The sequence below is a fragment of the Ailuropoda melanoleuca genome, chromosome 7 (assembly GCF_002007445.2).
Source record: "Ailuropoda melanoleuca isolate Jingjing chromosome 7, ASM200744v2, whole genome shotgun sequence".
NCBI classification, from domain to species: domain Eukaryota; kingdom Metazoa; phylum Chordata; class Mammalia; order Carnivora; family Ursidae; genus Ailuropoda; species Ailuropoda melanoleuca.
In genome coordinates, this window is record NC_048224.1 from 83,397,329 (window position 1) to 83,420,844 (window position 23,516).

Below are 23,516 nucleotides of genomic sequence, written 5' to 3' on the forward strand. Positions count from 1 at the left end.
CCCCCCCCCCCAGCCTCTGTCCAATTCCTGACATTTTGCTTTGTTTTGGAATCAGTCTCTCGGGAAGTACTTTCTGAGATTGTGCGTTGATGACATTAGATGAACATGAACTGCATTTCGTGTTGCAGAGCAAACAAGTTTGCATTTGTGTATCTTGGAGGCCAGCTAGGGGAGAGGCTTCTGCAGGACGGCAGGGCTGAAGTGACAGGATCTCCTCTGATTTTTGAGGTAGCCGGAAAACGAACCTGGGCTAAAACAGGCAGAATGGAGCTGAAAGGCATCCTGTTACTTGAGCATTAGGGGAGCGAACTTATCAATCTCAGACAGCCCCGCCAACCCCATTTTCCAGGTCACCTGTCTTATCACTGCATTGTGGAATCAGGACATTTTGTTGCCTGTCTGCAGTCACTTAGGGTTTATGTTTTTCAGAGTGTGTGCTGAAAAGCTCTAATTCAGCCTATTTTGCTTAGTTTCTCATGTGTGCGCTTGTCTTATCTTTTTTGCCTTGATTATTTTGCAGTAGAGAATTTACTCTGACTTTAGAGTCCTGAATAGGCGGGTTGTAGTTTGCTCTCTCACTTGAAATTGATAGAAGATATGCAAGTGGAGAATGAATAATTAGGTCTTAGGTACATTTGCTTCATCCTACGTCTCCATCTGGGAAAATTAAGTCACATTATTTCCACACACTCAAGACACTCTCATGTATATTATAGTACAGTCCCAAATGAACCGCTTTTTCAAAAAGAGTTTTTGCTTACCTACGGGACTTGAATAGTTCAAGAGCCACACTAACTAAATTATCACTCCAAGTATCTAGGATAATGGATTCTTTGGGAAAGCCATATACTTCCAATATGAAATTTAAGAATGTCAAGCAGTAAATAATTTGCTGTCTTAAAAACAATTTGCAGACAGTAAAGGAAACCTGTATTTCAAAAAGTTCTTCTCAAACCTAAAATTTTTCTCTAACCTCTTGTTATTAGCCATGGCAAGGACTGGGTAACTTTTCAATAAAATTCACATTCTCTTCTTCCTTTGCTACATTTCCTCGTCCCTTTGTATCAGGGTGAGGTCATATGACTAGTGGCAATTGAGGAGAAGTAATGGGTGTCACCCCCAGACATGCAGTTAAGAGTTGGGGTGCCTTTTTGGTAGAGCATGTGACTCTTTTTTTTTTTTTAAAGATTTCATTTATTTATTTGACAGAGATAGAGACAGCCAGCGAGAGAGGGAACACAAGCAGGGGAGTGGGAGAGGAAGAAGCAGGCTCATAGCGGAGGAGCCTGATGTGGGGCTCGATCCCACAACGCCGGGATCACGCACTGAGCCGAAGGCAGATGCTCAACCGCTGTGCCACCCAGGCGACCCCGGTAGAGCATGTGACTCTTGATCTCAGGGTCGTGAGTTCGAGCTCCATGTTGGACAGAGAGTTCACTTAAAAAAGAAAGAAGAGTTGGGGTGCCTTTGCTGTATACTCTCTTTTCTTCAACAGCAGGGTGAAAGTAGAGGATCCTGTGGCAGACCCCAGAGCTCTCCTGAGATGCAGAAACACTAGCTTGAAAGAGCCTGGGTGCCTGAGTGACTGTGTGGAAGAGCTTCCTGCTGACACTCACTGGGGTGTGAAGTGAACAATAAAAACACCTACTGTATCAAGCCACTAAGATTTTGGGGTCGTTACTGCAGTTAACCTACCCCTGTTAAGACATTGGATAAGCATGAATACCTGCTCCAAAAAATGATTGTGAATGCTGGTTACCTGGCTGCCAATTCTAGGCATCCTCCTTATAAAAAACAAAATGAAACAGAAAATAAATGTTGGCAAGGATGTGGTGAAATTGGAACCCTTGTGCACTGTTGGTAGGAATGTAAAATGGTACAGCCCCTGTGGGTAGCAGTACAGACACTCCTCAAAAAATAAAACATAGAAATACCATATGCTCCATCAATTCCACTTTTGGGTATACACTCCAAAGAATTGAAAGCAGAGACTCAAACCGGTATTTGTACACCAACATTCATAGTAGCATTGTTCACAATAACCAAAAGGTGGAAACGATCCAAGTGTCCCTCAGTAGATGAATGAATAAACAAAATGTGACGTATACACACAGTGCAAGATTAGAAGGAAGGACATTCTGACATGTGCTACAGCATGGATGAATCTTGAAGACATTATTCTAAGTGAAATAAGCCAGTCACAAAAGGACAAATATTGTATGATTCTACTTACACGAGGTACCTAGAATAGTGAAGTTCATAGAAACAGAAAATAGAATGGTAGTTGCCAGGGGCTGGGGGAGAAAGAATGGGGAGTTAACTGTTTAATATGGGTTTCAGGTTGTGACGATAAAAAGAGTTATGGATGGTGGTGATAGCTGCACAATAATGTGAATGTACTTAATGCCCCAAAATGTACACTTAAAAATGATTACAATGGTACATTCTACCATGTAAAAAAATTTCTCCTTATGCTCAAACCAGGTTGTTTTCTACTGAATATCGATCAACAGATCAGTGTGGGGAAAAAGAGCATAAGATCAATTTAAATTTTCTCTTTGATAGAGGATGAATCATGGGGAAAACAGAACAGTAATAGACATTTACATTGAGATAACTAAGACTTCTAGTCTAATGTTAGTTGCCAAGAGTTGTGTTGATTGCACTTTTCCGTTTATGATGACAATAACATCATTCATCTGTGCAAAATTCTCTCTAGTTTTATCTTCTTATTCTTTTTCCCCATCAGCCTTGATACCCCACCTCTGTGTTTGGTATATGTGCTTTGGTAAGCATCTTTGAAATACGTGTGTGTGTGTGTGTGTACATACACCGAATATACATCATGTATTTAAGTATGTGTATGATTGACATTGTGCTATAACTCTCGCTCTGTTTACTTTTTTTACTTGACACTATTTTTAAAAAGCTCTATCCATGTTGTTTTATGTGCCTCCAACTTATTGGTTCTGACTTCTGCACAGTATTCCAGAATGAGCTTCTACCATAACTTATTTATCCATTTCCCTAGGGATGGGCAGCGACTTGGCCTCCCACCTCGCTACCACAAAATAAAATCCTGTGATGAGCTTCTTTGTTTTTGTCACCCTAGGACCTGTGGATACCTTTCTCTGGTTTTACACCCAACAGCGAGTATGCACATACTGAATTTATTAAGTTCTGCCAATGTTTTCTCCAGAATGTTGCTGGGGTCTGATGCCTCCATCAGCAGTGCATGAGAAAATCCTTTTCCTCACGTTCTTACCAACATTGACTATTATCCAATTTTAAAATTTTTGCCAAACCATGCATAGGATAAAGGAGTATCTTATTCTTTCAATTTGCATTCCTCCGATTACTAGTGAGGCTGGACATCTTATTCATACATGTGTTAACCACTCTGATTTTCCCTCTTATACACTGTTCATTCATATTATTTGCCCATTCTTTTTCTATTGGGATCCCAATCTTTTTCTTATTAATTGGTAAGAGTTTCTTGGAATACTAGTGTTTTGGTCTCGGACATTGCAAATATTTTCACCCAATTTTTTACTCAATTGTTAAGATTTCCTACTGTGCTATTTGCTGAGCAGAAATCCTTAATTTTGATGTAGTCAAATGCATAATTTTTACTTTATGCTTAATAGTTCTGAAGTCTTGTGTGGAAATCTATTTGGACTCCAAGGTCGCACATGCAGTCTCTGACGCTTTTTCTAGTTATGTTTTTAAGCCATCTGGAGTGTTTCTTTGTGTACGGGGTGGGGGGGGAGGTAAGGATAAGCCTTATTATTCACCATATGTGAAAAAGGCCAGAATTTCCCAAAGCATTTTCCATAGAAGACTAATTATGTGAGATGGTAAGTGAGTAACAAAGTAAAAAAGAGTTCCATCGTTAAATAAATTTGGGATAAATCTGGTTAAACGATAATAAACACATTTCTATCCTACAGAGTCTTCAATGGGCTAATATACATTTTGACTCCTCAGGAAGGGTCCACAGAAGTCCATGGACCAAATGTGGCCCAAAGTCTGTTTTGGTACAGCCTGCAAGCTAAGAATGTTCCTTACATTTTTAAAGGGTTGTGAAGAAGAAGCAGAAGGAGATGGAGAAGGAGAGGAGGACGATGTGGAGAAGTAACAGGGACCATGTGTGGCCCACAAACCCTAAAATATTTACTATCTGACCCTCTATAGAAAAAGGTTGTCTCGAAAATACATTGATCCCAGGGCCCTTGGGTAGAGGACGGTCTCCTGGCATTAGCATTCCTCCACACAAATACCAGGAAGCATTGACCTGGGCTGGATCAACACGGTATGAACGAAAGCAAGAAGTCTGGCAATTTTCCAAGTAATTTGGGGATGCCTGGGTGTCTCGGTCAGTGAAGCATTTGTCTTCAGCTCGGGTCATGATCTCAGGGTCCTGGGAGCGAGGCCAGGTCAGGCTCCCTGCTCAGCGGGGAGTCTGCTTCTCCCTCTCCCACCACCTCTTCCCTGGCTTGTGCTGTTTCTCTCTGTCTCTCTCTCTCTTTCTTTCTCAAATAAATAGATAAAATTAAAAAAAATTTTTTTCCAAATAATTTGAATGCTATAGAGTCATAAGATTATTAAAGATTTAATTGATTTTATAGGTCATTCAGTCCCAACCTTCTACCCAATGTTGACCCAATCAGTAAACATACCTGACTTTTTTCTTCATTTGCCCTACTACCGAGGGCACGGCTTCTGGAAGCAGCCCTGGAATTGCTTTTGTCTCCCCTGTGGCGGTTCCTCCCCCTTCCCGAGACTCCGGTATATTTGTTCTCCTGCCCCAACCCACTCACTCAAAACTCTAAATTCCACTTTTTTCCCCCATGGCTGTAGTGTTGCTGAAAATACTCCATTGATAAGCCTTGTATTTCACAGCCTGGCTGTCGTATTTTTTTTTTTCTGAAACTGTTTCTTAAAGGATCTAAGATCATTTCCTTTCTATCTATTTTTAGATATATTTTGAAAGAGATGGATTAAAGAAATCTTTACCATGTGAATTTCTAATAGCTGCAGAAGAGTGGGGTAGAGTGGTATACCAAGAATAAAAACAACTGACCAGTGCGTAATGTACAGAAGTTATAAAAATGTTTATCCTGTTGATTGGATCTGTACTAAAATATGATATTCCTTTTAGGGATGAAGACATGGAGAATTTAGAAAGGTACCCCAAAATGGCAGCCAAAATAATTAGGTGGTTAAAAAGGAGTATGAGGGTGCTTTGAGTCTGAGCTAGACATGTTTCCACAGAACAGAGCATGGAAAGGGAAGAATAGAATCTTTATAGAGAAGAAAACGGGCAAGAATTACCTTAACTGGATGGCCAAGGCTAACATTCCCAATGGTGTCCTGTGGCTGTCACATACCCCCAGTTATGATATAATGAAAAAGATACTTCACCTCTGTGGCATTCTTTCCAAAGATCTATAATCATAGTTTTATCATAAGAAAAGCAACAGACCAACCCAGATTGTGGGAAATGCTACAAAATACCTAGCCAGTATTTCTCAAAACTGTCAAGGTCAAGGTGATGAAAAACAAGGAGAAACAGACGCTCTCACTGGAAGGCAAGAAGATACTAAGGAAACGTGGCGACTAAAGGCAACATGGTGGTCCAGATTGGATCCTGGACTGGGAAAAGAACTTTAAGAAAAACCTGATATTAAAAAATAATAATAAATAAAATAAAACTAAAAAGAAAACAAAGAAAAGAAAAGCTGATAAAATTCAAATAAGATCTGGAGTTCAGTGAACAGCAATGTATCAGTAGCGGTTTCTTAATTTGCACTGGTCTAGGTACTGTCATAGCGTTTGATGGTAACATTCGGGGAAACTAACGGGTGAGGGGTGCACAGGAACTCTCAGGACTATTTTTGTGACTTTCTTGCTAATCTGAAATTGTTCTGAAGTTAAAAGTTTATTTAAAAAATGGGGCACAGGGGAGGGGGCGGTATCACAAGTGGAGCAGTGGTGGATGGGATTATGCATTGGTAAGTTGTGGGGTGCCCACTGAGTACCCCAGGAGGCCAGAGCAGCAGAGACTAGTAAGGGCTGAGGTGGAAAGTGCCTTGGGACGTTGGTTGGGAAAATGAGCGCATTACAGATGAGACCGTTAACATGAGTAAAAGGGGAACTGAAGATATTCTGCTCGTCGTGAGCAGATACGAATGACCTCCCCAGAGCAGGAGGCGAAGGTGGTGGGTTTGCACAGGTAGGCTGAAGCCGGCAGGGGCGGGTCTCACAGGTTGGGGAGGGCAGCTCAGAACTGATTTGTCTCTGTAAAACCATGGAGATATTACTGAGAAGGAGAAGCTCTTCATTGGCCAGAGGAGAGAAAGTATGGTGACGAATTCTCTGCAGACACCGTAATCATATTAAAAAGTGGGAGATACAAATCACAAATGAAAAAGAAAATAAAGGTCTTCTAACAGGTGAAATACATTAATATGGAGGACAGCAAGCAGCCCTTCTGCATGTGCAGTATGAACCCGAGCCAGTAGGTGTTGACTGTGTGGGAAGGGAGACTGAAATTAGACAGGATTCGGCGCCTTTGGGTTGAGAAGCTGGTAAGCCCTAGAATAAGCTCTGAGGGCTGGCATGGGACTTCTGACAGGGAAGGAAGTAGAGACCAGGCTGGAGGGTTGCTATGCATTCTCTGTAGGATAACCTTTACTCCGGGTTCCTACCAGATCTATGGCTCTGTGATTTGAAAAATAGTTTCTAAACCCAGGGTCATGGCTGCTTGTGAAAAATCAATGCCTGTACAGGGCTTTCCCATTTAGCTTTTTATTTTTACATTCTTAGGTCAAGCTGGTGAATGTAACACTCAGAAAAATGATAGACCTCCATGCTCGGAGCCGTGAGAAATACGAGGAGAAATATGGTGGATGTTCCCATGTGTGGCTGCCTCTTTGGACTCGGGCCTGGCCTACAATACTCCCACTTACGTGTAAAGGCCTTGCCATCTGTTGACGCAGTCAAAGTCCAACGATCCTGACTCTGAATGTATTCTTGGGTGTAGTCACTCTGGGCTGAGCGCAGCCCACTGCAGAGAGCAGGAGCAGGCGTTTGTGGTGGCAGAGAAGTCTCCATTTGAGTCTCTTGAGCTTTCTTTCCTCGGGGAAAGATGTCTTTTCTAAATCACAGCCTCTGAGATTTGTTGGTGTCTGTCACACACAAGCAAGAATTGTTCCCGTGGCGTGTTTCCCAGTGCGTTTCTGGAAAAGTGGGTGAAACTCTCTTATCATTTCGGCTTATTTAATATTTCTGTTATAAACATGTTGCTGCTGAGAATGCAAGATAGCTTTGGTCCCTACAGATGGAGAAAGCTGAGGCCAGGACTGGGGCGTCTGGGCAGGAGCAGATGTGTTTTTATATAATAGCTGCATCAGACTGACAGGGGCCTCGTGGCTATAAATGACGCAAGCGGACTCTTTCATCGTCACCCTGAGATCTCCCCTCCCTCCAAAACAGCATTTCCTGGCCGCTATAGATGGCAGAGAACACAGCTATTTTGTCTGTAGTCAGAGTGCTCTCCCACTAGCTTCCTGGGAAGTGAGGTCAACCTCCCGGGGGTCGAGGGGGGGTCTACGAGGTGGAAACAGTGAGGACAGCAAACTGGGCTGCTTCCACACTCTCCAAATTGGAGGACAGGCTCGGGCTCACCGTTCCCCATGGCTTTTAATAAAAGGAACAAAACAGAATCTAAAATTACCACCTACCTCCCATCATCCCGTCTATGATTCGCAGAACCATTTTACTATAGTGGACTGAGCACAGCATGTGCACCCCTCACTCAGACGGAGGGCAGCATTTCCCTGTGTTGGTTCATCTCCGAATTTTTCTCCACCCTCCTCCCCAACCCCACTTTTAGAAAATGTTCCTGCCCTTCTCTTACCACGGACATTTCTCTATACCGTGTTGGAGATAATGTTCAATAGATTGAGTAAGATGGACTCTCCATGAGAAAAGAGATGTTTTTTAAGATATAGACTTCAAAATCTTGAAATAAATTTAACAATAATCTCAATGCAATATATTGACCACTGAATTCATTGGCCCCTTAACTTGCCAAGTTGGAGGCCATTGGTGGTCTTGCCAAGAGGGGTCTCGATAGAGAGGGGGTGAGAATCCCCAATGAACTGGTTCAAGAAGAGCAAGTAAAGAAAAGAAAAGGGGACTCTGACCAGAGGCAAGTCTTGTAAGACGTTTTGCTGTGAAAGGAGTGAGGTCAAGGGAGGGTTTAAGAGAGAAGCTACTAAAGCATGTGTATATGCTGGTATTAATGCTGTTTGCTGATCCAGGAAAAAGAGAGAATTGATGTGACCCATTCATCTCTTCTTGTCCCTAAAAGCAGAGTCCTCTGAGAATGATTCAATTTTGTTTTATGGCCACTTCCCTTTCTACTAGTTTATAACTGCTTCAGGGTGGAAATCGTGTCTGATTCATTCTTGCATTTCAAAAGATGTTCTGATGGAAGATTCACAGGGACAGGGATCAGGACCATCTTTATCCTTATTGCGTCCACAGTGGCCAGCACAGTACTTAGAGCATAGTAGGTGTTCGATAAACAGTTGTGGGATTGAAAGGCTGCTTCTAGAATGAATGCATGAGTGTATGGATGAACAAACCCAATTATCTGCTTTTTGGAAGTGTTTGGTGGAAAATTTGAATCATGAACTGTCTTTCCTCCTCTGTTTTTTCCAGTTCTAGAAACTTGCTCCTGAAACACGGAAGCACGCTCAGGACATGTTAAATTGAATGTTCATTTAGAAGATTGTTGCAGAGGACCTATCTACTTGTTTCAAGTTCTTAACAGGAGTGATTTGGGGAGAGGGTTGCCTCTATTTTGGAGTATCTTTTGGTTTTCTTTAGATTTATAAAGTGCTTTCCCACCTGTTGTTTTATCCTCTTATGAGTCTTAAAAGGAAGTGAGAATAAGAATTATTATCCCCATTTTAGAGGTATGGAAACAGAGGCCCAGAAGGGTTCAATAATTTCCTCAAGGTCACATAGTTCATTGGTGCAGAACAGGACCTTAACTTCAAATACCCTTGCTGTCACTTCAATGAATTAGTATTTAAGTTCTCAATTTTGTAAGAGCTCTTCACCCACATCCTGTGACTCAGAGGATCCGCTCCTGTTTTTATTCCATTTGTTTCATTTCTGTGCAAAGCAATAACAAATCTGTGTTTCTCAGGGCAGGAAAGGTTCATTAAGCCTCTGCAAAGTTTTAACCTTTTACAAGACTGGAGGCAGATGGAACAGGCCATAATGAGGTTGACTTTGCTTGGTGGGAATCGCTGGGCTGGGCTGGAAAAAGAGCATCCAGGCTGGAGGCTGAATCCTCCAGTGGCATTTTGGGTTTTGTGATCCGCAGCCTCTGCGGCAGGCAGGCAGGGGATGAAACGGTACTGTTTACCAACTCAAAGCAAATGTTCTCCTCTTTGAAAGGTGAGATAGAGGCTCCTCCCTCTTTGAAAAAGATTGTTGAAAATGAGTTCTGCTGCAAAGTGTGTTGATCTGGGAAATGTTGGCTCTAGTCGCATAGACCTTGTGACTATGTTATGAGACAACCTTGACCAGCAGAGGACATGTTCCCAAATCAACAGTGGACACAAGAGCCTATTGTATTTCCTGGTAAATGAAATAAACATAAGAATAAACCAAGCACGTAATGCATGTCACAGATGTCAAGTTTAGCTTCATTCATACACTCCCTCGGTCAGGGGCTGAGTATTTGGCAAGGCTGCCGTATGAGCATAGCAAATTCAATTGCACAAGTCACACAATATTTACAGACCGGCAGATTAATTAAAGACTCACATTGTGAACAACTGGGTTATAGTGCTGTACTAAATCAACTCCTAGAGGGAGATGTGGTTCTGTTTCCTTTCTTTTTTTAAAAAAAATTCAGCTTTATTAAGGTATAATTGAGATCAAATTGTAAGATAATTAAAGTGTACATAGTGGTAATTTGGTACATACACATCGTATTGTTTCTTTATCTATTATAAATAGAATAAGCTTCAATACGTGACAGTGTCAGGAGTTGGCTATGTCTGTGAAATAATGATACTGTCTTAGAGTGAATTAGAAAAAATATACACCTAGATTTCTATCTACATTTTGTTTTCACATATCAGGAAGGAGTTTAATGGAAGAGCTGATAATTACTGAATTTTGATCGGTTGATTTCCTCCCTTCCTCCCCTCATCGAGCACACGTTCTGCGTGAGGCTGCCCTACATACTGGGGACAGAGCAGTGAAGAGTACAGATGTCGTCCTTGGCCTCAGGGTGCTTGCCGTTGAGACGGGCAGAGTGTGGTGGATGGAGTGATTTGAAAGAGCAAACCACTAATTATGCAGATAATTAATTATGTTTACAAGCGCTGTATAGAAATATAGGGTGATTGAGTACGGGAAACAGAAATCAATATATTTAAGATGTATTTAGTAAGCTGAATCAATAGGCCTGGTGACTTATTAGATATGGGTGTGAGCAGTAGTGAAAGTGAGCAAGGAGTCAAGGACATGACTCGTTAGTTAGCTGGCTGGCTGGTAACCTATCAGGAGGGGGAAGATGAAGGAGGAACAGGCTAATAAGCAAAATCCAAGGGAATCATCCGAGTGAAGGTATCATAAAGTGATCTTTCTCTCTTTCTCCTCCCTCTCCCTGCTGTGTCCCTTCCCCACCTCCCAAAGGAAAGTGAATTTCTGAAAGTCTTTCTGTTCCCCCAAAGAAAGTTATCATTTTATGAGCCATGCAGACAGGTTCAGAAAAAGTCTGTGGTGCAGGCTTTTCACACGCGATTGTTATGGAGGTTCTAATGTCACCGTCTTTAGGAGCCATGATGGTGAACTACGTCAACATTTAATGGCCTTCCGTTTGTATGCTTGTCTTTTCCTTGTTCTACATTGTACTGTGAGCTTCTTGGGGGCGAAGGTAGCACTCACCTTTCGTCTCCCTCAGTCTAACGCAGTGCATGACATTTAGTAGGTAACAATAATTAGTTGTTGAATTGAATTATGAGACAGTTGTGTAATCTGGCTACAATGAACTTGTGTTATCTGATTCTTTTTTTTTGTCAGAGAGAGAGAGAGAGCCCAAGCAGGGGGAGCTGCAGAGGGAGAGGGAGAAGCAGGCTCCCCAATGAGCAGGGAGCCCAAAGCAGGGCTCAATCCCAGGACCCTGGGATCATGACCTGAGCTGAAAGCAGAAGTTTAACTGACTGAGCCACCCAGGTGTCCTGTGTTATCTGATTCTTGCCTAGAATTTATGAGGTCTTCCCTTCCTCTGATTCTACGTATGGCTCCTTTTGGAGAAGAGGTGAGTCTGTCTTGCCACCATGACATCTCCAATCCTGATACATGGTTACATTTCAAAAGTAATTGTTCAGTTTTTGTGAAAAGGAGACAATGTTATTCAAAATTTCTGAAAGCGCTCGCATGTTATACAAGTAAGGGAAAAAAATGTGCCACCAATAAACCTGAAGAATACTTCTCAGGAAGTGTTGCTGAGGCTTGTTAATAGAGTAGAGCATTCTTACCCATGAGCTGACCACTTTTATGTTAGCCAGGTTTGGTTCAACTATTAGTTAATTTTCACAATTGACCAAAATTGGACTAATCTGACACGTTGATACTCAAATGAAAGGATGGTGACTTTTCTTAGTTTTCAACAGTGTTCCAAGGAACCTTTGGGGTTTCATGGAAATCTCAAGCAAGCCAACTGGATCACGCTCCAATCTGTTATTTTTGCCTTCATCCAAGGACCCTTGTTTGTATTTGATTTGTTTACAAGTCTGTAAAATTTCCTTTGAAGGACAAGTTCCATGGTTTGAAAGAAAAAAGAAAAAGCTTCAGAAATTAGTGTCACGTAACAATCCTAAAAGTGTTCTCAAATAACTGTAATATTCCTACATGTAAAATTCCTACCCAAGAGCTGGTGGTGGCATGCTAGCTGTCTTTGGGAAAGTACAAAACCTTTATTAACTCAAACATCAAAAGGCCTCAGATCTGTTTGCAAAACACACGGCACATTTCTAATCATTGTATTTATTCCCGTTTTTTTAACTGCCTATTTTCATATGTGCATTTGTCAACTAAGTTGTGAACTTTTGAAGAGCAATAACAATTATTTTTGTCTCTGTTGAGTTTAGCACAATGCCTAACTTGATAGAGTTATGCCAAATGAATAAATGGATGAACGGATGGATGGATGGGTGAATTTGACTATTAGAAGAATGATTGACGCAACACTGAGACCTGAGACTTGGTAATTGTGTTCTAATACTGTCTCAGCAATTCTGTTTTTGTAAGACCCTGAATAAATTAATTTTGTATCTCATTATGTTAAATATAAAATTAAAAAATAGAGTGTGTTTTGCAAATTAAGGATAATGAGTCACCACTGTTTCTTGGGACTAGAGGGTGCATGAGCAAATTAATTACAAAGGCTTATGTTATTATAATTATAATGTTAATTATAAGACATAGCTGCTGTTGATGAAACTAGTCCAGGAAAGAAATGAAATATGAGCAGCTGGTTCAAATCTTGGGCCAATATCCTGATGGACAAAACTATTACTCATTACTTAGAGGACCTGAGACCGAAGTTTAATGCAATATAGGGTGTGTTGGATTTCTGCAGATTTAGTCACAGCAGTGACCTAGTAGCCAAAGGAGACGTTGAAAATCAAGGCAAGTTTGGAGAGGGAAAGCAAACACCATTGTAAAAGATAAAGGTTTCTACCCCTCATCTACTGCCATGCTGGATGAATGCAGGTATGAAAAAATGCAGCAGAACTTACTAAGGTGCTTTTCTGCACAAGGTCTGGTGCTAAAGGAAATTAGATATGGGTTATTGAATCAGGGGAGAGAGGACATATACATGTAACGAAGAAAGTATTAAGGGCCCCAGAGAAATAGTGTTCAAGTAGTTATCAGAATTCATGGGGAAGGTAGGAATAACCTTTCCCGAAATATTGCTGATGACTTAGATTACTTATGCCTTGGTTTTCAAATGAAATAAAACCTTTCATCTTCTTGATAGAGACTTTAGCATAAATAAATATGTAGAGGGTGCTTCTGGCAAAGGTATGCATTCCCTAAAAAGGGAAGCTGTTTCCATAAACATAAACCTCTCCTGGACTGTGGCAGTCAGCTCCATTTTGTTTCTGTCCCGAGACATGGAGGCACTTCAAGTTGCAGAGCTGTGTCTGATTCTGGGCCAAAGTTGAATCATTAGATTGCTGACCTCACCACACCATGTGTTTTGTATTAAAATTATGTCTGTGTGTGTGTGTGTGTGTACATAACAAATGCATGTGAGGACTCCCCTCCATTCTTTATTATTCCTACTTTAACCAATGTTTTTAAAATACCTTGAAAACAATGTATTTCTGATATGCTTAAAATACCTCATTTTTACAATTAGAATAATAATATAATCCAGAAAGATTAAGTACACAGTTGGTCTGTATAACCACCCAAAAACAACAGTAACTTTTGACCTTCACGTAAATCTTTAAATTTGACCTATAATTACAGAGAATAAACTGAAGGTTGTCAGAGAGTAAGGGGGTGGGGAATAAGCAAAATGGGTGAAGGGAAGTGGGAGTTTGAGGCTTCTAGTTATGGAGGGAATAAATCACAGGAATAAAAGGCACAGCCTAGGGAATATAGCCAATGGAATTGTCATAGCGTCGTGTGGTGACAGACGGTGGCCACGCTGGTGAGCACAGCATAATGTACAGAGAAGTTGAATCACTGTGTTGTACATCTGAAAGTCATATAAAATTGTGTGTCAACTATAGTCAAATAAAATACTTAAAAATAAATAAAAATAAATCTTTAAATTTGAGTATGTTCATTCGATTTTCCAAAAAAAAAAAAAAAAAGATAGGTAGACAATAGATCCAAGAAAGTTTGAAGAAAGAAGACATACATAATCTCATCCTAACTTAATACACAAATTTTCTTCTCAAATACTTCTTTCTAATTATTTTTATATTCATGCTCTCACCTTCTACTCAGTCCAAACCCACGCTAATCTGGATTCTACCCCTATCATGCCACTGAAATTTCTCTTGTTAAAGTCACCAATGAACCCAATGGATTCTCTTCAGTCCTTAGCCTGTTTGGCCCATCAGTGACACTCAACACAACTGAGGCCTCCTCCCGTTTCTTGTTCCAGACACTCTGGGCTTGACTCATTTATTGTATACACTGTGTTCTTTCCCTCTTTGGGCTTCTAGTATGTTCTGTACTTCCTCCTTGGAAGGCTCTTCCTCCCAGTTTCTCCTTCACTGAGTTAACCTCTTCTCTTCTTTCAGATCTTAACATAAAGATCACAAAGCTAAATTAAATTATTGAATTTCCAATTCAAAACAGTCATCAGACATATAATTATAGGATTCCCCTCTCTCTCCCACCTCTAAGTCCCTGGAAGGCAGGAGCCATATTTGTCTTCACCAGTGAAACCTCAGCACCTAGATCATTGCGTGGCACTCAGTAGTAGACGCTAAGAATTTTTGTTGCGGTTGAGTGGACTTCCGAATAGCTGCAGGCGTGGCAGACATACAATTTTAAACCCTGCTTTTTATCTTTAAAAAAAAAAAAAAAAAAAAAAAAAAAAGGGGCGCCTGGGTGGCACAGCGGTTAAGCGCCTGCCTTCAGCTCAGGGCGTGATCCCGGCGTTCTGGGATCGAGCCCCACGTCAGGCTCCTCCGCTGTGAGCCTGCTTCTTCCTCTCCCACTCCCCCTGCTTGTGTTCCCTCTCTCGCTGGCTGTCTCTATCTCTGTCAAATAAATAAATAAAATCTTTAAAAAAAAAAAAATAAACCCTGCTTTTTCACACCAAATCCACGTCTCCATATTATTGCATTTTAATTTTTACTTTTATCAAAATTACACATGCACACCTGTATAAGAATGCTCAAATTGGAAGTAACCCAGACGTCCATCAACAGGAGAATGGATAATAAATTGTGGTGTTTCCACTAAATGGAATATTACACAGCAATACTGTACATCTTGCTACACACAACACAGATGACTACTACAGGCCAGAAAATGAAGCCAGAAACAAAAGGGGGCGCAGATATGATTCCACTTACACAAATTTCAAAAGTGGGAAATACTGATTTATGATGTCCCAAGTAAGGACACTGGTTATCCTTGGTGGGATAATAATTATTTCATGTATTTTCTTCCCGTTAAAAAGTGCACTGAACTTATGATTTGTATACTTTACTTATGTAATACTTGAACAAAATGTTTATTTAAAAATAAAAAAAATTCATAAATTTTACATGCACATCTTTTAAAGAGTCAAATAGTTCTACAAGGTTTAAAAATAGCATTTCTTTGCTTCCCACTCCCTCACCCTGCAATGTCCATTTCCCCACAGATAACCTCTTTCAACTTTTTCTAATTGATTCTTTTGCTTTTGACCTCCCTGGCCCTAAATAACAAGCTTGATTGTTTCAGTTTTAAGCGTTAACTATGGACTTCCCAACGTGGAAGATGGGGATATGGTTCTTTTTCTTATCCTTTCTTGTGCATTGGTGCACCCTTCCCACAGCTACATCCTTCCAATATTTTGGTTTGATTAATATTCGGTGTTTATATAACATTTTCTGTGTAAGTGAGGACAGCTGAGCCATGTAATAAATTATGATCACTTGCCTTTTGCTGCATTTCTTGTTTTTTCTGCTATCTTTGCTTTGCTTGCTTGTTTGTTTTCAGAGAATTTCAATCCCTAATGCTCTACCAGTTGCTTAAATCTTCCTCTAAGGCAATCAGACTTATTTGTTAAAATATCAATTTCATGTTGAAGAAATCTCTCCCAGATTCTTAAGATTTGCTCCATGCTGGACTAGTGGCTCTCTATACCTGGTTTACAGTCCTTATCCTGAAATATGCCTCCAAAATTATTTGGGGTATTTACTTACCTTCTTCTGAATTGATCTTCTGTTTCTCATATTCCATGTTGCCTTCCTTCTCATTTACGTCTTTGGTTTTAATTGAAAGTATCCTTCAGTAGTTTTTTGAGGAAAAGGGTAAGTGGGACGTAAAAATGTTAAGGCCTTACATATATGAAAATGTTTTTCTTCTACTCTTACACTTGATTGATGATTTGGTTTAGTATAGAATTCTATGTTTAAAATAATTTTCTTCCAGAATTTTGAAGACATTGCTCCATTGGCTTATAAATTTCTGTGTTAATATTTAGAAGTCTATGGTCATTCTTCCTTTTGTGTATGTGTCCTGTTTTTCCTCTTTTGCAGGAGCTTCTCTTTGTATTTAGTGATCTGAAATTTCTTATTGCTGTATCTTGCTATGTGTGAATGTAATTTCACCTAATATTCTGGTCACAGAGTGGACTATTTTTCTTCTTTTTCTTTTTTTGGGGGGCTGGGGTTAGGGAGAGAGTGAGCCAGAGCAAGAGAGAGAATCTTTTTTTTTTTTTAAAGAGTTTATTTATTTATTTGACAGAGATAGAGACAGCCAGCGAGAGAGGGAACACAAGCAGGGGGAGTGGGAGAGGAAGAAACAGGCTCCCAGCAGAGAAGCCTGATGTGGGGCTTGATCCCATAATGCCAGGATCACGCCCTGAGCCGAAGGCAGACGCTTAACCGCTGTGCCACCCAGGCGCCCCCGAGAGAGAGAGAATCTTAAGCAGACTCCACACCCAGCACGGAGCCTGAAGCGGGGTTCAATTTCACAACCCTGAAATAATGATCCGAGCCAAAATCAAGAGTCAGAATCTTAGAGACTAAGCCACCCCAGCACCCCTGGAATGGACCCATTTTAATCTGAAAATTCTGATCTTTACGTTCTGGGAAATGTTCTTGAATTATGTGGTTAAGGATTCCTCTCTTCTCTATTCTATCTAACTAGACTCCTACTATTAGATCTCCTGGATTAATTCCCTAATTTTTTTTTAAAGATTTTATTTATTTATTTGACAGAGATAGAGACAGCCAGCGAGAGAGGGAACACAAGCAGGGGGAGTGGGGGAGGAAGAAGCAGGCTCACAGCGGAGGAGCCTGACGTGGGGCTCGATCCCATAACGCTGGGATCACGCCCTGAGCCGAAGGCAGACGCTTAACCGCTATGCCACCCAGGTGCCCCAATTCCCTAATTTTCTTACGTTTAATTTCCAATTTACTGTCCCTTTTCATGATTGGAATATTCTCATACCTCTCTAAGGATATCAATGATTTTTTTTTCCCTCTCCACACATAATCTTTGTTTTCTTCAACTTACTTTTTTTACTGGTCATTTATTTTTGTCCCAACCTTCCAAGCTAATGAATGCTCAGATGTCTGGTAATCTAGATAATATTTTAGAAAGTTTGATCATAACTGAGGGATTGGAAAGTCAGAGCATGTGGGTGAGACTCACTGATCGTAGTAGCATGACCAACTACATTGGTTTGCTGGGGACTGCCCCAGTGTTAACACTGAGAGTCCCATGTGCCAGGAAACTCTTCAGTTCTGACTGAGGTCACCCTCATTGGGACCATCTCTGTGGGGTGAACTGTCTGGAAATGTTCACTGGGAGTCCAATGTCATTAGTTCTTTTCTTTCAAGCTGGCAGATTCCCCAGTGAATGCAATTCTCGTTTCCTGCATGGAGGTCAAAGCCCTGCTTGCGAAACATTCTTGGGTTTTGGTTGGGGGAATGCAGCAGAGATTCTCAGCTTCCCACACGAAAGTATCCTACAACTCTCACCTGAACTGCATCTGGTTTTTCCCATTCCCTATTTACTGAGTTCCTGCCACGCATCAGGTACTGTGTTAAGCACTGGGTGAGCAACAGTGAATAAAATATAAAAATTTCTTCCTCTGTAATGCATAGAAGGCAGACAATCAATCGATTAATTAAAAAAATACAATTTGTTAAAGAGTGGTAAATGCTATAAGTAAAAAGAAAAAATGGAGGAAAAAGAAAGGCAGAGCTAGGGTAAATAGCTTATTTTAAGACTATTTTAAATAGAGCGGTCAGAGAAGACCTTACTCAGAAGAGCCAATGAGCAGAGACCTGAAGAATATAGGGTAGCTAGTGAGGAAGAGTTTTTCAGGCAAAGGGAGCAGACATAGTCCTTAAGGCAGGAAGGTGCCTGATATCTCTGGAGGAGAGCAAAAGGGTATGGCTCTAGCATAGTGAGCTGGTGAGTAAAGGGGAGAATAACCATGCTGATGCTGTATGGAAAATATGCTGTAGGGAGTCAAGGGCAGAAGCAGGAAGTCCAGTTAGGGGGCTGTTGTACCAACCCAGTCAAGGCATGGTGGTGTCTTGGACCAGAGGGGTGGCCAATTTGTGGCAAGAAGTGGATAGACTCTGGATATGTTTTTTGGATTTATTAATAGGTTCGTTGTGAGGTGACAAAGAGAAGTGAGATGATTCCAAGGCTCGTGGTCTGAACACCTGGAAGAATGGAATTGCCATTTACCGAGATGGGGGAGATTATGGGGAAGCAGGTTGGAGAAACATTGTGAGTTTGATTTTGCACGTGTTTGAGACACGTATGGAGTGTATTCCAGAGTAGGTAGATATATAAATCAGTGTTCAGGAGAGAGGTTGCAGATATAAACCCAGGAGATGGTACCTAAGGTCATGAGATTGGGTGAGTTTGCCTAGAGAGTACAGGAGACTGAGAATTGGATCAGGGATAGAATCTGTAGCACTTTACATTTAGAGGTCAAGGAGATGAGAAGGAGGGGCCAGTGAGGAAGATAGAAAATCAAGAGAGAGAATTATCTGGAAGTCAACCGAAGCGATGATTCAAGAAAGAGAATGGTGAGTTGTGTCAAGAGCTGATGAAAAAGTGCTGTGGTTCAGAGGCCTTTTGACCATCCGATCCAGAGAGCTTGTGTCACAACCTCCACAGCCTTTTGCTGAGGTTGGAGGAGAGAGAGTCTCTCAGTTGTGCGGAAAAGGAGAGGAGATAATGCTTCCTAGCTTTAGATCTTAGACTTGTAACCACTCTGCCTTGTCCTAGCACTCCCTCCCTTCGCTCCACTTTTAAATAGATGCCACCCATTTCTAAGCCTTTAAAGAATCCCATTGTATCAATTACATTGATTCATACCTTTCTTCCACTGCCCGGTTCGAAGCCAACCTTCTCAGATGTGCTAAGTCATTTACTACTGAATAATTTACTACTTTCAAGCTTTGCAAATAAAATTGCTATTGTCTCCTCTTCTTTTACTCTATTCCTTGTGGATTTAAGCTTCTTAAAGAGATCCTTTCCCTGTCATTCAGGGAAGGAGTATTAGTAGATGCATGTGTCCAATCCATCTTCTTTGCTTGGAAGTCATGACCGCCATTTTTAATGGTGTGAAGTTGTCAACTGTTTGGATATACACCATTTACTTAACTGTTCCACAATGTTTGGACATTTGGGTTGCTTCCAGTGACATATAATACTATTCTATAAATCTTCTTGCATATAACATTGCCCATGATCAGGGTTTTTTGCTCTGGATTGATTCTCAGAAATTCAATAACTGGGTTAAGAGATATAGGCATTTGATACAATAAAAGCAGTACAGTGAATGGTTCAGAGCAGTCTCTGGAGTATGAGTCAGAGAGCTTTTGTTTGGATCCCTGTTCTGCCGTTTACTAGCTGTGTGACCTTGGGCAAGTTTCTTAAACTCTCTGTGTTCCACTTTCCTCATCTGTCAAATAGGGGCAATAATAGTATTATTACTGAGGAGAATGGAGTATATTAACACATGTCAATTACTTACACAGTGATTAATACACATTAATACAGTCAACAAATATCCTTACTACCATCATCATTATCACTATCTGACTCTTGATAAGTTGCCAGGTTGCTTTTCAAAAGGGGATCAACTTCAATGCCATCAGCAACATTCAAGGTTGACATGCAAACACCTCTTTGCCAAACAAACTCAGTACATTTTTAAAAAGTCTCTTAAACAACACTTTAATGAATTCTCCATAGTTTTTGCAATAAAAACATGGACTATAGGGATATGTTGCTAATGTTCCTGGCTATAAAAGGAAGATCGTCACAAATTATTAGCAAATTCTGATATAAGGGTTTCAAAGTGGGTAAAGTCTTACCATACATGAATTCAACTTGAACAAAATCAATTATACCCTCTAGAAGGTGAGAAGGGGAAGGAGGAGAGAAAGAGAAGCTATATTTAGGCCTACAGTGATTCTTTCTGACCATTCTACTTAATGAATGTGCATGATTTGAGATGGATATTTGGACCCACTTTTCCTCAGTTGGTCTGAACTTTAATGTGCTTCTTCTAGTGAACATTTCTCCTCCTGTAAACTGTGATTCGAGGATTTTAGAGTGTTTTTCATACCATGTACCTCCTAGATCCAAGACAACACCATTGGCCATTTTGAGAATGTATCAGTATTCTTAAGTGATGTTCACAGGTAATTTTGAACTGTGTGAGACTGCTAAAATATCCAAAAGTCTGTGGACAAAAATGACCACATCATGTTTGGTCTACAACTAAAATAAATGGCTTTGTTGAACATTTTTTTTTTTTCTGTTTGAGGCTTTTGGTTTTACTACTAGCTAAGTGATTTTCATTGGTGCTATGCACACTGTTCCTTCTGATCAGAACACACTTCGCTTCTTTGCTTGCCTGGTAAATTTGGACCCATCCTTCAAAGCAGCTCAAGCCTGACGCCTTCCTGGGCTCCTGCCCACATACCAGACCACTGTATCCAGGCCACTCTGTGCGGACCTCTAGGATAACAGTTACAGTTATTGAGTCATAACTGCTTATATGTCTCTCTCCCTATTAGAGTGTGAGCTTCTCCCTGATAGGGACTGTATATTATTCATTATTGTCTCCTCAGTGCATAGTAAAATGCCTGGTACTTAGTAGACATTTAACAAATATTGTTGAGTGAGTGGATGAGGAATGGAAAACGAGGTAAGTGAACCATGGTATAGAGAGTTATCCCCATAGTCAAGGAAAGAATACAAGAATAAAAATTTGTCCATAGGAGCATAAATAACTACCAGTTATCAAAGACCTGTATTCCAGTAACTTTACGTGCATTATGCTCTCCCTCAGAAATTCCTCATTCCTTACTTATTTTACAGATAAAGGAAAATTAACCTCAGAGAAGTCAAATGGCCTGATTGGAGTCCCATGAGTGGTAAAGCAAGAGCAAGGATTTCAACCCAGTTTGTGCATTTCCAAGATTGTCTCCTGCTTCTCTGATTCAGTTCTGTCAGAGGTAGATGAGAGCTCAGGTAGGATGATTAAAACCATCCATCAAATATTAGGAGGTTATTGGGACCCTCGCTGATTTCAAGGGTGCATTCTTACGTGTCCAACTTTATTTCTGAACCTGGAAATGAAGTTCCTGATCACAAAGTGCATCATCAGAACGTATCTCTGATTAAGAGAAGTGCCACTGAGTGTCCTTCAAGAGACCACTAGGCCCCAAAAAGGAAGCACAAGTTCACTGTGGACAAGTGGGTCATGACGTTGTTCAGGGGACTCGGGCTTAGCCTGGGACTCATTCTCAGGGATAATTAGGAGACATGTCCTTGCATCAAGCTGGATGTGAGACTCTGGAGACAGGCTCCTGAACAGAACTTTCTGGAGGGGAGTAGGGGGTGATGGGGCAAGGAGTGTATGCATTGGGGGAGGGACGTGTGTCATCCTTGAGATGAACTCCCAAGATTGATGACAGCAGGAAACGCTGATCTCTGAGCTAGTGAGAACTATTTACGTAGCACTGGGACAATGACTAAAGTCCACTTGCTCGCTGGATTAGAATATTATGCTGATGCAGTGCTAAATGGAGGCTTTCTAAGTGTGAGTCATGATGACAAACCACTGTAACAAGATATATTGAAACACTCACCCTCCCATACTCAAAGTCACTGTTGGCTATGATGGTTCCAAAATTTAAAATCTCTGCAGACCCTTTATCTAAAATTTTACCAAATTGAATGTAGCAGGGTGATCCTGTCTATACTTATGTGGAAGGTGGACCTCGGGAAACAGAGAGTGCCTCCGCCTGGACCCCCAGCCAGCCATAAGCTGATAGGGATGAAGACCTCCTTTTTAATGAAGGAAGAAAGGAGAGGCCAGGGTATGGGCAGGGATGTGGGAGAGAGAGATGGAAAGAAGAGACTACGAAAGAAGAGTGGGTGTGCAGTTCCCAGCCCAGCCCACACCAGGGACCGTGTTTAATCCTCTAAACAAGGGACTGCAGGCAGAAACCAGGAGACTTAGAGGAAGGAATTTCATGAGGCTTAGGACCTAAGCAGGTCTGCTTCGGAGTCCAGGTGACAAAGCACAACAGAGTAGGGAAGAGGGGCACCAATGCCACGAGACTTTGTTATCCTGAAGCTCAATGCAGCCACTGTGAGTGGGGCAGCCACTGAGAGTGGGGCAGCACCCGGGGGGGAGGGTTGGCAGTGTGAACCCCTGGGCACTGCGTTCTATTCCCTCCGAGGGCCCAGCAGCTGTGACTGGGTACAGGGGCCCCATCACAGGCAGCACACCCTGCCCAGCGGCTGGGGTGAAAGACCACGAGGTGCTTGTTCCCGAGCGTCTGGCTGGACGTGAGGAAGATACCCATGCAGAATCCCAAAGAAATGGGAAGGCTGTACTTTGGAGGGGGTAGGGGAGATCAGGGCCTGTGGTCACACAGTTAATGTGATTCCCTGTGAGCCCACAGGCTGGTGAGATCTGGGAACATGGAATCGGCATCAGTACAGAGAGGAAGTGGATGCAGCAGCTCTGCTGATAGGTGTCTAGGATGAAAAAAATAATAATGAGGCCCTGTGTTTCTACTGCACTATACATTTTAGAATGCACTTGCCCTTGCACATGCTTTCTCTGCCTGAGTTCTCCCACAAGTTTACAAGAGGTAGATGGGACTCCCATTTTGCAGATGGGGAAACTGAGGCAAAGAGTACCGTGTCTAAGTCCGTCCAAGTTGCATGCTCCAGCGATGGGGCTTGGACCTCAGTTCATACCCCTTCACATCCGGGGCTCTTTCTACTCGATGCGGACACTGCACCGCACAGCTGGAATGGCAGCCTGGAGTTGTGCCGCACACAGCCAGGGTGCCTCACCGAGGCGGCCCTGCCCCCAAGCTACATGGTGCCGCGAGAATGCAAGAACTGGTGCTTGTGCCCTCAGCCCCGCTGGCCCCTCCACTAGATGTGGCCACGGCCATTGTGCTGCTACTGGAATTTGGGCAGAATCTGGCCTGCGTCAAGGATTTCATTGCGAAAACGCAGAAGGAAGACTCTCGTAACGGAACAGCTGCAAAATCTTGCCAGTTCATAATCAGAAAATATTGAGAATATGTATGGAAGTGGCTGCTGAGGGTACCAGACCAAAGGGTAAAGAACATATCTTTAGATCAGGCTGAACTGACCCGTGGGTCTCACTTAACAGAGACTCTGCATTCAGTCTACTAGTTCAAGCAGCCGGGAGTGTTCCTAAAGGT